Source organism: Mirounga angustirostris, unplaced genomic scaffold (genome assembly GCF_029215605.1).
Source record: "Mirounga angustirostris isolate CCGP_5_RB_7025 unplaced genomic scaffold, mMirAng1.0.hap1 SCAF_3, whole genome shotgun sequence".
Lineage (NCBI taxonomy): Eukaryota > Metazoa > Chordata > Mammalia > Carnivora > Phocidae > Mirounga > Mirounga angustirostris.
Window position 1 is genome coordinate 119865382 of NW_026991711.1, and position 18656 is coordinate 119884037.

Consider the following 18656-nt stretch of genomic DNA (forward strand, 5'->3'; position numbering starts at 1 on the left):
TACATAAATAAAGGATGTTAGATTAATTCACTATACTTCCAGATTTTAGATTCTAGGATGATCACATTTTTTTTCTGGTTATCTTATTGCTATGCAAGAAATTACCTCAAAATTTATTGGCTTAAAACAGCAATTTATTTATAATCTCTCATAGTTCTATGGGTTGACTGGGCTAAGCTGGGAGATCCCCACTTAGGGTCTCTCCTATAGTTGCCATCAGGTGGTAGCTGGAGGTGGAGTCCTCGAAAGGTCAGATGAACTGGATGTCCAGTATGGCTTCTTTAGTCACATGTGTGATGCCTGAATGCTTCGCAACATGGCAGAGCAGCCTGCACTTTTTATGTAGCAGCTGAGGGCTCCAAGAGGCAGAAAACAGAGGACACTAGGCCAGTGAAGGGCTACTCATGGAAATGGTACAATATTGCTTCTACCATATCCTTTTGGTGAGAGGAATCCTGGGCTCTGCTCAGATTCCAGAAAGTAAAGGAATAGTTTCATCTCATGATGAGTGGAATGTCTGGGTCACTTAGCAGAAGAGCATGCTGGATGGGAGATGTGACCATCTTTGGAAAATACAAACTGCCACACCATGCGTTTGGATGGTGTAGTGGAGTAAAGGATGCATTTTTGATAAATTTTAACTTATTCTCAAAAAAAATTAATACACATGTTATTTGTTTAAACAATGGCATAAAACATGAAGAAAGCACAAATATTGGCCATAAAACATACAGTATAAAACTAACAATCTCTTGGGGCCCCTGGGTGGCTCAGTTGGTTAAACGACTGCCTTCAGCTCAAGTCATGATCCTGGAGTCCCGGGATCGAGTCCCGCATCGGGCTCCCTGCTCGGCAGGGAGTCTGCTTCTCCCTCTGACCCTCCCCCCTCTCATGCTCTCTTTCTCTATCTCATTCTCTCTCAAATAAATAAATAAAATCTTAAAAAAAAAAACAAACTAACAATCTCTACCTAAGTTCATCATGTATTCACACTATATTTCTAATTGGATTTCATGATTTGAAAGGCCTCAGTTCTGAATTTAGGTTTAAATGTTTAGGGTGCCTGGGTGGCTCAGTTGGCTAAGCGTCTGTCTTCTCCCCAGGTTGTGATCCCGGGGTCCTGGAATCGAGTCCCTCATTGGGCTCCCTGCTCCATGGGGAACCTGCTTCTCCCTCTGCCTCTGCCTCTCTCTCTCTGTCTCTCATGAATAAATAAATAAAATCTTTAAAAAAATAAAGATGTTTAAAAGAGTCTTTGCTTTTAAAAAAATAACTAGTATCTGAACAATTTTTAGTTTCTGGAAATTCATATTAAATGCATAATATTATCTCTTCTACTTTTATAGATTTTTGAAAAAAAATATTTGAGAGAGATAGCAAGAGAGCATGAGTGGGCTGGAAGGGGCAGAGGGAGAGGGAGAAGCAGGCTCCCCACTGAGCAGGGAGCACGTCTCGGGGCTTGATCCCACGACCCTGGGATCATGACCTGAGTTGAAGGCAGATGCTTAACTGACTGAGCCACCTAGGCTTCCCTTTTCTGCTACTTTTATACTATTTCATTATTTGGATTTTAATTGTAAAAGCCTTCATACAATTAAATATAAACTACTAAATATTTCCTTTTATGAAATATAAATTTCTCTATTTGACTTATTCTTAATGTATCCTAATTTCCTAAATGTTAATTCTTTCCATTTTTCTTCTCTCAACTCCTTTAAATTCTTCATTTTAAGTATGACTTGGCATATGAACCCTAATATTTGATAATGTAGGTGCTGGTCAAATAATCATTAGATTCATCACAGAGAACCATTTTCTTTATTCTTACCTGCAAATTCTTAAATAATATGTATCACTTAGAAATTGTGTTCAGTGTATACCCAGAATAGCATAAAGAATTTAGTGATTAATTTTTCTCTCACGAAATATGAAATCTTGATATTGGTAGCCCAAGTGTGACAAGAGGGCTCTATCATGTCACCAAGGGGCTTAAATCTTTGTAGCCATCCTAAGATTCATGTATTCAAAACAGGTGCCAGAGTTCTAATCATTATATCTACATTTCATATAGGCAAAGGCCAATGAGCATAAAAGCGCACAAAGCTGGGGAGCTGGATGGCTCAGTCAGTTAAGTGTCTGACTCTTTATTTTGGCTCAGGTCATGATCTCAGGGCCGTTAGATCTAACCCCACCTTGGGCTCTGAGCTCAGCAGGAGTCTGCCTGAGATCTCTCTCCCCCTCTGCCCCTCCCCCTGCTCTCTTTCTCTCTCTGAATAAATAAATCTTAAAGAAAAAAAAAGTGCATATAGCAGCAGAGGAAGGAGAGAATAGATATTGGGAAGGCAACTGTCATGTCCAGCCACATCACATTTAAAAAAAAATCACGTTTTATTAATTTTTTGACAATTCCTTCTTATAATGCCCCAATTTTGTCTATGCTAGTCTCCAGCTCTTTTATCAGCTAGTTTTATCTGATTTATAGCTGTGCATTTGGTTCTTATATATGTGCTTTGTTTCTTTTGTTTCCACTGAGTTTTTGTAAACTAGTATTCTTTCTTTTTGGCTTGTAACATGATATATATTTTTGCAGAAGATTTGCAAAATTAAGAAAAGAATAAAAAAGAATTAATACTACTTATATTTTTACATCATTCAGAGATAACTATTAACATTTTGCTGTATAGTCCTTCAATCTTTTTGAATTTTATATACATATATGTAAAATAAGTATATATTTGTAATGCAATTGCTACTTTATTCATATTATTTTAGAAAGTATATTGTTTTAAATATATTTACGATTTCTGCATATAAATAAGTACTATTTGAGACATGAGTTTTGTGACTGCATAGCATTCTATTATCTGCACAAGTCACAACTTATGTATTTGATCTCTAATCGTTAGACACTCCAGTTACTTTTAAGGATTTACATGATGAAATTCTCCTAGCATCCATCTTTGCCTGTATCTTTAATTAGTTTAGAATAACTTTACAAGTGAAATGGGTCAAAAGAGGGATGTATAAAGGAAAAGGTAAAATTTCTGCAGACTCGCAAATCCTGAAGTAAAGGTGTAAAATATGCCATGCTTCAGTGCATGTGTGCTGCGAGCGGGGTGGAGTGAGTTAAGCAAAAACTGTTACAGCTTTCGTGTCAGGGGATAAAGGAGCCAACATTTTCTCATCTCCAGGTAGACAGGACCAGGTGATGGAGAGGCTGGTAAATGTTTGGAAAAGGCACTTTGCCAGTTCCTTCAACATTCAACAACAACAACAAAATGAAATAAAAAGAAGGGAACAGAGAATTGACTGAGAGCCCACTTGCGTTAGGAAACAGATCTTGACTTCTCCCAAGCTGGGCAAGTAGAGAAGAGGGATAGGTAAACAGTTTTCAGTTAGAGAATGCCACAGTGTAGATACTGTCTATAATGTAGAACACATTGTCAAAAATCAAGGATCAAAGGTGTCCAGGAACTTGGTCAAGGCAGTACCTATGCATTTAACCATGGAGTATAGACGGGATATGGAATTATGCACTCATGTAGGTTGGCTAGTGGTCTTCAGAAGAATTACGTTTAAATAATGTACAATATCTAGAAACTTCTGATTTGTCATGCTTTTCATGACTGAAATTATCCTAGGATTTTTATCAAATTGTATTTGCAATAGAAATTGTGCAAGGGAGTTAGTTTAAGGTTCTTGAAGGCCACATGAAAATATTGGGGGCAGGAAATGAGCAAGTGAGGGAGAGAAAGAAAGAGATGGGGAAGGAGGGAGAGGGAGAGGGTGAGAACATACTAGTGATGAATTTAGAAGTTATAGATTAATCAGCTTGCTTTGATATCTAGGAAAATAGAGGGATCAATAAAAAAGACAATTGATTTTCGTACACCTCAGAAGAGCAAAAGGAATGGGAGTAAAAAACAAAATGATTTTGAGAGAAGTAAATCACTCTGACTTAATCTAATTTTATTCTTGACACAATGACAAGATTTAAATATGAGTGGAAGCAAGAGTTTGTATATCTCCACTTCAGTGAAGTTTTGTTTTTGTCTTAAATGACATGTGAAGGGAGGCATAACTGTGATTGTCACTGGATCAATGACCTGCCAGGACAAACCAATGAAGACTTCAGAGGGTTGAGTGGGTGCTTATACTGAATGAAATTTGTATTCATCTCCAGAATTAAAGAATATAAAATATGGAATCTACAGACTAGAAAGTTGCTACATCTCTAGGGAATCTGCAAGAATTCAAGGTGAATACAGGAAGAAAGAAAGGTTGCTGAAGGAGGTAGAAGATCATTGAGAACCATCAATTAAAATGGCAATTAAAAAAAGGTAATATCTAGTGTAATAAGATGTAAATGGTAATAGCTAGTGTATGTAAAATGGTAACATGCGGGCATTGGAACACATTGTTGCCAATTAGAAAGGAGACCTGGGATTGCTGCCTGGATTATTCAGGGGAAACTGTAGTGATTCCTGCCTTCACCTGCACCACTTGTCATGTAATAATCAATCCTGTTGTATGTCCCCGTTACAGGACTGTAACACATGTTCATCTAGTTATTTTCTTTCCTCAGGTCCTATAAAGTACTTGACTGTTGCTTTGTAAGAGAATAAGGAATTGTGTTAATTCCTCCAAAAATAAGCAATTATTTTACTAAAATTGTTCTGTTTCCATTATTTTCCATACTAACAGCTTTTTATTTCAAGTCAAATTTTTGGGTAACTTCTTTTGAAGACATCTTAAAAGGTAGTTCAACTCAACACGTATAATACCAAGAATGTATAGAAATCAATTCAAGACATGACAATAAATGATGAACTAGGGCCAAATCAAGTTTCAAACAGGCAACAAATACTATGTCATGACCCCCACTGGCTGCGGTGATTGTAAAATATAACCTGATTGTGGGGTTCAAATATGAAAATTGTACATATCAGTATTAATAAAATATGCCAAATACTATTAATATAATTAAATTAGTATATTAATGAATATGTCATATTATTTAACTTGTTATTTAACATACTAATATAGTAAAATATCAAGTCTTAACAGCCTCATGCTCTTTGATTTAACAATTCCCCTTCTGGGTATTTTATCCTAAGGAAACAATCATGCTATGGCAGAAGATATATACAACAGGATACTGCAGTGTTTTTATTTTTAATTTTTTTGGTAACAGATGCTTGATAACTTATGAATGAAAAAAACACATATGTAATAATGGCATGTATGGGGTATCAATGAGTGAAATGGTTTTGTATTGTAATGATAAAAAACATGGTATTGCTACAGAAAGAAATTCACAAGTAAAAAGATATTAATTATAAAATAGTTTATATGATATAATTCTTTAAAGAATAGACTGGAAATAAAGACAGAAAAGTTATACATGAAATATATTACTTTAGGAATTAAGGATGATTTTATTTTTGAATTTTTTCTAAATTCATAAAAAAGAACTTGGTAATTTTTTATTTAGCAAAACAACTATATAAGGAAAAACCATTTATACTGATAACCTTTAAAAACTATTTGATAATCTTTTTCTTTATGTTTTTCCTTTTAATTGCTGATGTCTTTTTTTTGTGAATAAATTTCATTATTTAACTGTACATTTGCTTTATATAATATTGTCTGTACTATTTATTTAAAAATCCAAAGCTAGATTCCACATTTATTTGCATTTGCCTGTAATTTATGTATTTAATATGCATATGTAAATATATAAATTATAAATAATATTTTAATTTAAATACAGGCATATTTAATATATAAATTATATATAGAGATAAAATATGTAAAATATAGGAGGATGTGTATAGAGAGATAGATAAATGGATTTTTGTTATTTTAGTTGTCCAAAATCACTGGACAAGATTATTTATTTTTTAACTTTTTAATTTTTTTCTTGATTTAAAAACATGTCATTGATTTATCTGTTTGACTATTTTTTTGTGATCCCAAAATATCTTAATAAATGTTAACCATTTATTTACTTCTACCTTTTTCGTCTAATTGTAAATATTTTTTAGAGATTTTATTTTATTTATTTGAGAGAGAGAGCAAGAAAAAGACAGTGAGAGCTGGTGGGGAGGGGCAGAGGGGAGAAGCAGACTCCCGGCTGATCGGGGAGCCTGATGTGAGGCTTGATCCCAGGACACTGGGCACAGGGAGATGCTTAACCAGCCAACTGAGCCACCCAGCTGCCCTCTAATTTTAAATTTTGATACAGTTTCAAACATATAAAAAGTTGCAATTATTGTACTCAAGAATCCTGAATACTCTCTGTCCAGATTCATTAGTTGTTTACATTTTGCCCCTTTATTATTTCTGCTTGCTCTCCATATATGTGTGTGTTTATATACCTGTGTATAATTACATAATTATATAATCATGATTATATATATGCGCATATATATGTACATATATATGCAATTTTCCCTGAATCATTTGAGAATAAGTTGCAAGCATGTTTCTTTATTTGAAGTATTTTAGTCTATTTCCTAAGAATAAGGGCATTGTCCTATATAACCACAGAATTATGAAAATGAAGAAATGTATTATCAACAAAATACTGTTATGTAACAGTGCATCTAGGATCACATGTGCATTTGGTCATCATGCCCTGCTTTAATCTGGAACATTTTCTCAGTCCTTAAAGACTGAATTTGAACATATTTTCCAACTTTCCTCAATTTGGGTTTGCCTCATATTTCCAAATGATTGCTTCAGGTTATGCCTTTTGGGCAGATATGTGTACTACAGAAGTGATGTGTCCTTCTCAAGTGCACCTGAGGCACTTTACGGAGTGGAGGCACACCAACTGTATTTGCTCCATTATTGATCACATGGTCTTTGACCATTTAGATAAGGTGATCTCTTGCAAGTTTCAGCATTGAAAGTTTTTATTTTCCCCATTGTAATTAATAAGTGATTTGTGAGAAGATGCTTAAGACTATGGAAGTATCTTGCTCTTCATCCCGCTTTCACCCATAAGTTAGTGTGGATCCACAGTGTTTTGTTGATTGACTCAGTTAACTATAATGTTTGCTTAATGGTGATTTCCTAACTCCATCAATACATCTACGTTTGTTAGGTGGCATTCCATGAAAAGGAAGAGGTTTTCCTTCTTCCTTATATACTTCATTTGTTTCTTTTATTTATATTTTCTGTAATGAATCTTAATTCTTTATGATAATTATTTATTTTGATTTTCCAGTTGACCTAGATATGACTGGTAAGAAATTCTTGAAGCTGAAGCCTTTCTTTTTGACATATCCCATCATTTTTAAATGCCTTACTCCCCCCGCCCCAAAATGTCATCACTTTGAATTTTATATACTTCCGTCGCCTCCCTGTGTACATGTTCTAAAATGCCTGGATAGTTTTTTCACATTTTCATTGTTTAAGTAACTTTCTGAAAGTGAGTATTGTTTTACTCTTAGGACCTTTGCTTTCCTCTTTTCCTCACAGTTTTTCTGGACTCCTTAGATCTCTGTAATAGATATGGTGGGAGCTTGTAAGATAGCTCTTTTAGAAATCAGTGTCTAATTTTCTGTTTACAGATAATTTGACATTTTTATTATTCTCCAACTTCCAGTTATACTGAAGACCTGGGATTTGTGTGTTTTTATGTTTCTGTTGGCTGTATATTTTTTGCAGCATGTGAGAAGAGTTTCAGATTTGGGTGACTGGTACTATCACAACTATCCAGAATTCCAGGTCTATGTATTTTAAGCATTATACAAAACATATTAACCTTTCAAATTATTTGCAATATGCCATGATGCAACCAGAATTTATGGATTGCAGATCTTCACCTTCAGTGGTCTGTGTTCTCTTAATCTGGTTTAATTTAGTTAAATTGAAGGTTTCTTTCTCTATTTTTACAACTATCTTATCAAATAGTAACATCTGTCAGTCTAGGAAGTATGTCTCTGGAAGATGTGTTCATGGTAAATGTAAAATCATTATTTTAGATCATTAAGTCCCTTGATTTGTACCAATCAATTGGGTTTGTAAATTTCTCCCTTAGCTTTAAAAATTATCAAAAATGGGGGTGCCTGGGTAGCTCAGTCGATTAAGTGTCTGTCTTTAGCTCAGGTCATGATCTCAGGGTCCTGGAATCAAACCCTGCATTGGGCTCTCTGCTAGGCAGGGAGTCTGCTTCTCCCTCAACCTCTGCCCCTCCCCCACTCATGCTCTCTTTTGCTCTCTCTCAACTTAACAAAATCTTTTAAAAATTATCAAATATGTATTTAAAAAATGGAAATTCAAGCATGGAATTTTAAAACTTGTATATACATTAAAACAAGATAACTAATCAATAATATCTAATTATAAGAATCCAGTGAAATGTAGTTATAAGCAATTGCTTTATCTAATGAAATAAGCTTTTTGACCATAATTAAGGAAAGTTCTTCCTCTCCAGTTTCACAGCAAAGAGGTCTGATTTTAGTTGGCACGTAGGGATCAGGAACAAAATGCTGCAGTGCCTGCAAATGGCAGAGTAGAAGGCAGCTTGCAGGAGTAGAGAGCAGGTGAGTGTCCAAAGCCTGCCACATCCAGAAGGGGCAAGCATTTCTCTGTTCTCTGGAGGCAGTGAGCCCAGCCTTACAAAATCTTTGCTCTTTCAAAGAAGGTAGAAATGAGATTCTTATGGGAAATCTACTTTAAAAAAATTCTTAAATGGTTTTAAAACCATGGCATGGGATAAACAAAACATGTCAGTAAGCCAGATTTGGTTATTATATCCCAGTTTGCACCCTCCACTCAGGATGCATTTTAGGGATTAGCAGGTGCTGTAGTGAGAAGAATCTGTGTCAGAAAAAGTTCATTCGGAGCCTAGGATCACCTCTTATTAGCTGTGTCCAACTGGGCAAATCATGTGATTAGTATTAACTTCAGTTCTCTTGCCTGTGAGGGTGAATATGCTAAAATATGAAGAAATATACAGGTTCGCTAATTGTTATAACTTTATAATTCTTTTGAAATTATATGTGGACATGAATTGGTATCTTTTATTAAGCTCTAAGTTTTACACTTAGAAAAATGAAATTTATAAAAATATACAGTTTCTTAACAATTTCTTAATTCACTTTTGACATATAACTATAAATTGCTAACTCTGTCTAGTTTCATCTTCTTTGAGAGGCTCTGTGTTGAGGATTAGTAAAATCATTCATTCTTGTGCCAGGTAGAGGCCAGTGTCATCTTGTTGTCTTTCATACACTAGAGGAAGATAAATGAGACTTTCAGCTCAGAATACCTGATCTGCTTGTTGAACTTTTGATTTGATTACATTTGGTTTTGGAGAACACAAAAGTATACCTTCTGCCTTAGTAAGCTGATATTTCTGTTTAGCACTGTAAACCAAATCTTTCTGGGCAGGGATTCTGCTCACTGAGAACTCATGTTCCAGTAAAGATGCTTGCTACTTAAAGAGGTTTTTATTTGTACTTCCCATAGTGTGTTTGATCTGTCTGAAATAACACATTGTACTGTAAAGGGTTACTTTGGTTTTCATTAGGTGTGTTTTGTTTTGTCTTCTTTTGTACAGCTCTTTTATGGCACACTATACCCAGTAGAACAAAATCCATTTAAGTTGAAATATTTTAAGCTTTGAAATTAACGTGCTCTTCCCAACACCTCTCCTCTAAAACAAAAATTAATTAATAAAATCTGATTAACTTTCTCCTTATAAGTGACTTTCTGACAAAAAAGAAATGGATGTTTGTGTATTTTTGAAGGTGTGCAAGTGGCGTGCCTGCATTTTTCTCAGTGCATGGTTTTCAATTAGAATTGAAATGCAATTACAAAGTGAATTGGTGCAATTCTCTGGATAAATCAAGCAAAATTCTCTTCTAACTCAGTGATCTTCATATATCAGACAAAAGTACATTTTAAAAGCTTAAAATATTTTGATAACCACCTCAAATCTCCAACCTAAATTTACTTATAAATATCTCATATTTTTGAATTGCTTTTATGTTGTTCTGCCATGTTCTGGGAAAACCGTTTCTTGCATATATTTCTGAAGCCAGTTTGCAGACTCTCACCTTTTAAGGGTATCCTCTTTGACTGATGTGTAGAATATTTGCATATAGTTGGAAATGTTTCTGTTCATCAGCCCATTATACTTTGCTAGGTGTATAATCTATATTTTGCAAAACCTTATTTCAGTATGTTAAAGTATGTATTGTCTAAGTGTGTGGTGGTCTGGAGTAGTTTGTCTGTGACCTTGGCAAATTGCTTACTCTTTTCGATTTTTTTTCTTTTCACAGATGCATTTTGTAGGAGTATTTTGAGGATGAATGCTTGCAAATCATTCTGAAATTGCCAAACGCCACATACAGTAAGTAATATGTATTTTTATTTTTCCACTCAATTGCAGTCATGCTGAATGAATTTGGCAGTCATAAAACAACACATTTCTATTTATGGTTCTTGATATTTGTGAATATTGAGGTAAAATGTATATAAAAGATAAAAATTTGATGAGCTATTTGCTAGTCTGAATTAAGTTGTATAAATTCAAGATTTCTAAGGACAGATTTTACTATTGTTCTACTTATATAACTTGCACATAATATTTCTCACTTCCATTTGAGTGAGATTTTTTTCTCTGAATCATAAATGAGAAGAGTGCAGGGAACATTAGTGTTATTAGCCAGTGCTGATATGGAGATTTAAAAAAGAGTATTGAATTAAGAATTTTTTTTTTTTGAATTAAGAATTAAGAGATTGCCGAGTATTAAGACTTTGAATCAGGCAGTTTATATGTGTGGCCTATAATTCTCCCCCACATATTTTAAGATCATTATTTTTATTCCCATTTTATAAATAAAAGAAACTGAGAGTCAAGAAGTTTTAACACCTTGTTCAATATCTATTCAAAGTGATGAATCTGGGCTTTGAACACAAGACTTTTCAGAAAATACTGCCCCTACCTATTCATGTAGACAAAGCTAAATAACTTCTCTAAGAGCCTGAATATTTAAAGAGTTTAAACATGTTCTGATCCTTTCTTTGTATTACTGTTTTGCTTAAGTATTATCCTAAAATATTGTATTTTTTTCTGTATTGTCTATAATGTGATCGATTTCATTTTAAATGGTGCTTTCTAATTCCTCACTTGACTGCTTTGAACTAGGAAGGAAGAAATGAAAATATAGATTCTGAAAAAAAGAGTTTGTAAATCACCTAAGTATATATTTGATTAAAAGTGTTTAGAGTTCTGAATTTCTCCAAGAGTTTTCTTTCATTCATTAAAGAAAAAAACAAATAAAATTAAGTCATGTTATTGTTTTAGGAGTTTGGAGGGACCACAGAATCAGAGTCCTAGCTTCCACATGCTCAAATTCCTTATTTGGTGAAATGAGATAATCAGGAGGACAATTCTAAAGTAGAATTTCCAAAACATGTGGAAGCAGTAACGACAGCATTAATGTTTTTATGTTGTCTTCCAGTACCACTTAAAAAAGGTGGCCTAGTACATGTTTAGAAATTCAGACTCTGGATTCAGACCACCTGCCTTTGAATACTGGATTTATTACTTATTAGCTGTGTGACTGAACAAATTACTGAATGTGTCTTTAAAATGGATATAAGATTGGGAACTACTTCATTTGTAGTGAGTTAACACATGTAAAGTATAGCACAGTTCCAGGTACATAGTAAATTGGTATTTCAATTCAAGTATGTTTGTTAGTAAGCATCATAACTTCATAATCACGTCACATAGAGTACACAGCAAAAGTACTCAGTGAATAATGTTGATTGACCCGTTCCAAAAGAAACTAAAGTTCAGCCTTCTTTATAAATGTAGACAGCTTTACTTCTTTGAGCTTTTAGTGAAGAAACAAACCATTTAGGTAATCAGCATGTATATATACACTATATAAAATATGCACACATATATATCCTATTGTATTGACTGCATATCTAGGCTGAAAGTGTGTTTGTGTGTTTTGTGGAGAAAAGAGGGGGCGTTGTGAAGTGCTTAGAGTCTGAAATGCTTATTTTGAAAGAGACAGGACAAACTTATAGATATAAAATAAATAGTTGAAATCATGGTCAATTAACTTGAGGGAATAATCTTGTCCAATGCTTCATGAAACCATTCATGGAAATTGAAGCCATGTGGACAAAAAAACAGTATTTATTAAGTATTTACTCTATCCCATGCATTTTACATTCAGTATCTCGGGTAATCTAAGCAATAAGATGATGAGGTAGGTATGTTATTATCCCCATTTTTTTTTGTATGAGGAAAATGTACCATAGGAAGTTTAAATCTGTCCTTCATGGGACCAAAGCTTGAGACTGATCTAATTCTAAAGCCTTTTTTTCTTTATACTTAACCTGAGTGTTAAGGACTGAAATTCTGTGGTTGATCTAACTTTCTTTTATTTGCATGAAAACACTGCTCCCAAACCTCTGATTATACATATGAATTCTTTAGTAAGTAAGTAGTTGATTATTGAATTTCAACTAAAATCAATTGCCTTACATTTGTAACCCAGTCCAAGCTTATTCTGCTCCTGCACAACAACAGGCCAGTAAGTCGAAAGGGAAGGTGTTGGGGCCAGGAAAGCGACTTTATTCAGAAAGCCAGCAAACTGAGGAGATGGCAGACTATTGTCCCAAAGAACCATCTTCCCTCAACATGGAATTTGAGCTGCTTTTATATTAGCAAAAGGGGGAAGTGGGATGGAGTTGTTGTCAGAAGTTGACTAATGTTTGTAGAAATCCAAGGAAGGTCATGTAACTTCTTTGTCCTTGGTCAGTTCATCTTTGTATATAGGCATCTGGTCATGCCATTCCTGTAAATCTTTTTTTTTTTTTTTTAAAGATTTTATTTATTTATTTATTTGACAGAGAGAGAGAGAGAGAGAGAGACAGTGAGAGAGGGAAACAAGCAGGGGGAGTGGGAAAGGGAGAAGCAGGCTTCCCGCCGAGCAGGGAGCGCGATGCGGGGCTCGATCCCAGGACCCCGGGATCATGACCGGAGCCAAAGGCAGACGCTTAACGACTGAGCCACCCAGGAGCACCAAGATATGTTTGCTTATTTTAGAGAAAGAGTGTGAGCAGCAGGGGGAATGCATAAGGAGAGGGAGAGGGAGAGATTTTCAAGCAGACTGCCCACCAAGCATGGAGCCCTTCAACAGGCTCGATCCCATGACCCTGAAATCATGACCTGAGCCAAAATCAAGAGTTGGACTTAACCGACCGAGCTATCCAAGCGCCCCGCCATTCCTGTAAATCTTAATCATAGCATAATCATTTCTGTATTTCTTTATCTCCTGGGTGAAGTAGGGTTTGGGTGAAAAGTGGCTTTTGCAAATCATAGCTGTAGTATGTCTATGTAGCAGGGCTAAGCAGAAGTTTCTAAGCTATAGGTTATAGCAGCAAGGGAAAGAGAAGCAATATGAAGTCAGACAGGCTAAGTTTCTCCCTGTTACATATTAAGTGTTAATAGGGCCACTCAGCAATCTGAAACAAATTGCCTTTAAAAACTATTGTTTGTGTCAAGAAAACTTAAAAAATAAAAAAGCTCCTTCCCCAAGGGCAGAGACTATAGCTTATGCTTCTCTGAATTTGAGGTGACTGACCACACCGTTTTCTTGAAGTCCTCCCATCATTTCATGCAGTGCAGAGTTCAGAATGAAGAGTTCAGCTTGACTTAATTAATTATTCTCCTCCCTATTTGTCATCTTCAGGTGTGTCATCATTGAGGGACATCCTTTACAACACTACACTGGTCACACTGATACGTCCCCTTTTTGTCTCTTTGGTGATCTTCGTCTTTTTTCCATCTCAGTCATCCACTGATCCCAGTCCTTTTACATATCACTTCTTGAAACAAACTGTCAGCAACATTTTACCTGAGGGATATTTTCAAACTTCCTAGTATTTAAAATATTATTGCCCTTAAAGGGAGTGGGTCACACCATGTTTTCACACTACTGTTGGTTTTGAGAAGGAAGGACTTACAGAATGCTTCTCCTTTCAGTTTGCAAATTTGGTCTCTGAAATACACAGCTAATGATTACATTTAGTGATTCTCTTTTCACTTAATTCAATAAATATTTATTGCATGCTCCTATAATATGAGGAGCACCATGCTGGTTTAGTACTAGAGCAAGTGGAAGGGAAAGACAAAAATGACTCTCAAGAAAATTGCATGTTCAATTTAAGGAAATAAGATAGGCACAGGCATAAATAAAGGATAGATTATTAGGATATGGTATCATGAGAATAGCCTAAAGTAATCAAATCAATAAAGCTGTTGTAAATAATTTGAGAAATAATGAAACGATTACATATATGTGAAAAAACAAAGCATTGGAAGAGATTTAAGAAAAATATAATTCTGGACTGCAGTGGCTCAAGATTTCATCATGGTGATTGCATTTGCACTAGGTCTTGGTGCAGGTGGAAAATGTTAACAGAGAAGTCAAGGAAATGGCATACCTGAGCTTAGAGTCAAAGAGACATACTTCTCATTCAATGAATGGTGAATTAATTAGTTTGACAACAGAGTAAGTTTCTTGTGTTGGGCTAAAAACAGGTAACACTGGAAAATTAAGGCTGGAGCTAGGTTGTAGGAAATACTGATAATCACAGTAAGGACTTTCAATTTAATTGGTAGGCAGTTGGAAAAAAAAACAAGAGAATATTTTAGGAGGGCCAATCCTGTGAATAAAAAGTTTCCTCTTTAGTCTGGTGGTGTCTAAACAATGGATTCCAGTTGGAAGACATGTAGACAAGAGAACAATTTTTAGGAAAATGTAGAAGTATAAGAATAAGGCATGAGGGTAAGACCTAGGGTAGTAGTGGTCGGAATGGAGAGAAGGAATAGATGCAGGTAAGACTTTGAAAGAAATGGGGTCAGGGAGTAGTAATAATCATCATCACCTGTGTAACATTTACTAGGTACTGGACTCTGTTTTAAGTGATTTATATTATTTAATTTCACATCAGACAACTCTGAGAGGTAGACACTAAAACCATCTGCATTTCACACAAGAGAAAACTGAGGGTGAGTTTAGCCAAGTAAATTGTCCCAGGTCAAATAGTTAGAAAATAGCAAAGGTGAGACTTGAGCCCATCCAGTCAATCTCCAGAGTCTCTGCAGTAACCACTGTACATCATTTCTGTAAAAAGTAATTGAGATTTCCAGATTGACTGAACTGGAAAATGACATTACCAATCATCAGGGAAACTTTTTTTTTTCAGAGTTTACCCCTTCAGTTAAGTCTTTGGGTAGGGAGGAAAATCTTTGGACTTTTAGGGAGAAATATCCCTTATGGTTCATGATGAATCTCTTGGATACATTCATTTCTATGCTGGGCAACAGGAACAGCATAATTTATGATATTGCTCAATTATAAATTAGAATAGTAAATATGTCATCTTAATATGATTTGTCTTCCTTCCTTAGCACAGCTTAAAATGAAACAACGATAGAGTGCTAAATTAAAGATTAAATATCTTGGGTGCATGAAAGACCAATATTTTAGAGTTAGTTTACCATCATACTAAACAATAATTTTGACAGGGGAAAAAAATCTAACACCTAATACAGAGAGTATCTCTCTTTTTCTATACTGGAGAAGTAGCCTGGGCTCTGGAACCATACTGTTGCATGGATTCAGATCCCAAAATGAGTCCTCTCTAGCTGTGTGGCCTTTATAAAGTGTGATCTTAGATGTGTGACTTTTTGTGTGTCAATTATGCAAGGTCTGTGGCCTCAGTCTCTTCACCTTTGAAATGTGACAGAAAAGTAGTGTGTTTTCTGAATATTGTGAAGGTTAAAGGAGATAAAGCACAGTGGTCCCTAACACACAGTAAATCCTCAATAGATATTAGTTATGTTCATTGAACTTTATCTCATCTATTAATTTTTAATTTATAAAATTTAATTGCGTAATTATTACTATTTTAAACATGTTTATTGTGAATTTTTATGTGTTATGATCACAACACAGTGAATTTTACAAGCAAAGACCCATGTAACTTCACAAATCAAGAAATAGAACATTTTCTGCATCTCAGAAACCCTGCTTTTTTTTTTTAACCTCCTAAACATTACTCCTTTCCACCAATTCCATATGGATAACTTTTTCATGACCTTTGTAATCACTTCCTTGCTTTTCATTATAGTTTTAACATTTAATCTTGTATCCTTAAATACGAAATGCTGGTTTAGCTTAATTTCTTAATTTATATACATAATAGTCATGCATTCCTTTGTGTGTGGTTTCCTTTCCTAAACTTATATATCTAAGTTTCATTAATGCTTTTGTGTGGTTTGTTAATTTTCATTGCTGTGTAGTATTCCATTGCAGAAAAATGCTACAGAGTATATATGTGTTGTCGGTCGACATTTGGACTGTTTTTGAGTTTGGGCAATTATGAATTGTGCTGCTGTGAACATTCTTTGAAGTGTTTTTTGCTGCACATATACATGCATTTCTGTTAGTGATGAAATTGCTCAGTTATATTGTATACAAATTTTCAATTTCAGTGGATACTGCTAAACATTTTCCAAAGTAGTTATACTAATTATACTCTAGTCAGTAGTGTATGAGAGTTCCCATTGTGTCAGCTATATCCATGCTTGGTGTAATCAGTCCTTTTAATTTTAGCCATTCTGATGAGAATAGAGTTTACATTTCCCTTTGAATGATGTGGTTCTGTTATGTGGTTTAATTGCCATATGGATATTATTGTCTGTAAATTGCCTGTTCAAGTGTCTTGCCTATTTTTCTATTGTGTTGATTTTTTTATTGTTAATATGCAGAAGTTAATTGTATTCAAATGAAGAGCCTTCTTTCAATTATATGTTGCAAATCCCTTTTTCCTCTCTGTGACTTGCTTTTTCAGTTTCCTAATGGAGTTTTTGATGAGGAAAAGTTTCTGATTTTAATTATAATCATATTTTTACCTCTTTACATTTAGATCATTCCTTTTAAATTTATTTTTGTGACTGGTTTGAGGTAGAAGTCAAGTCCTGTTTTCCTTCCAACTGGATTTCCAGTTGTTATAGAATCTTACTGAAAATTCACCTCTTTGCCCACTGCTCTTCAATGCCATCTTTATCATAAATTAAATATCCATATATGTCTGCATTTTGGGGGCCAATTATTCTTTTTTTTAGGAGGGGTGGGCAGAGAGAGAATCTTAAGTAGGCTCTGTGTCCAGTGTGGAGCCTGAAGCAGAACTCGACCTTACCACCCTGAGATAATGACCTGAGTGGAAATCCAGAGTCAGATGCTTAACCACCCAGGTGCCACCAACTGTCATTTTTAACTGGTCTGTTAATTTCTTCTTACTAATTATAACACTATTTTAACTATGGTCATTTTTTAATTATTCATGGTATCTATTAAATCAAGTTCTTCCACTATGTTTTTATTCATGGTATCTATTAAATCAAGTTCTTCCACTATGTTTTTATTCCACTAAGCCATATTCCACTATGCCTTATTTCAAACAAATTTTACAATTAATCTGTCGAGCTTGACAAAAAATAATTGTTGGGATTTTAGTTGGGATTGCATTCAGTCTGTTGTTAAGTGTATTTTTAAAGAGTTGGCATGCTTACAATATTGATTTTTTAAATCTATGAACATAGTATATGTACTTCATATATATAGGTCTTTTTAATTTCTCCTAATCATATTTTATGGTTTTCTACATAGATGTCTTATACATTGTGGTTAATTTGTTCTAGGTGTTTTATGCAGTTTAATATTATTATATATTATAAATTTGTAAAAACTTTATTTTCTTTTTGTTCCTTGAGTAAAGAAATATAGTTTTTTTATATATTGACCTTGCATACAGCAGATTATAAACTCACTTATTAATTCTAATATTTTTTAATAGATTCTTTTGAATTTTTTTCCATAAAGAATTATGTTTTCTATGATCAGAGATAATATTATTAATACTTTTCAAGCTTTACACTTTTATTTCTTTCTTTTTTTTTTTAAAGATTTTATTTATTTATTTGACAGAGAGAGAGAGAGACAGCAAGAGAGGGAACACAAGCAGGGGGAGTGGGAGAGGGAGAAGCAGGCTTCCCACTGAGCAGGGAGTCCGATGCGGGGCTCAATCCCAGGACCTTGGGATCATGACCTGAGCCAAAGGCAGATGCTTAATGACTGAACCACTCAGGCGCCCCTACACTTTTATTTCTTTTTCATATCTTATTGAACTGGCTAGAATGTCCAGAGCGATGCTGAATGAAAGAGGGAAGAGTGGAAATTCTGCTTTTATTCCCAGATCAAAGGGGAACACTGTCACCATGTTACTATTGAGAATGCTGTTTACTATAATGCTTTGATAAATATCATATATTAGATTGAGAAGTTTATTTTTTTCTGGTTTTACTGGAATTTTTCATTATAACTGGGTTTTGAATTTTATCAAATGCTTCCTTTGTATCTATTGAGACTGTTGAATGATTTTTCTTTTTTCTTTTGTTAATCTGGTGATTTATATTGATTGATTTTTTTCCCCCACAGACTTCACATTCCAGCAGCAGAGCTGCTGCTTTCTTGGGCTTACTGTGGGACCTAGAGTGCCAAAGGATTTTTTTTTGTTCTCTACCCTCCCCTTTTGGGATGTCC

At 34.6% G+C, this 18656-nt stretch overlaps 1 protein-coding gene across 1 annotated transcript in view; it reads left to right on the forward strand.

Annotated features, from left to right (window-relative positions):
* The window catches only part of GALNT13 (polypeptide N-acetylgalactosaminyltransferase 13), a 544730-nt gene that overhangs the window by 34192 nt on the left and 491882 nt on the right, over positions 1-18656 (forward strand). Inside the window, exon 2 of the mRNA XM_045867449.1 lies at positions 10299-10369. The gene's annotated coding sequence lies outside the window, so the exon portion shown is untranslated. The remainder of the gene's footprint in view (positions 1-10298; positions 10370-18656) is intronic.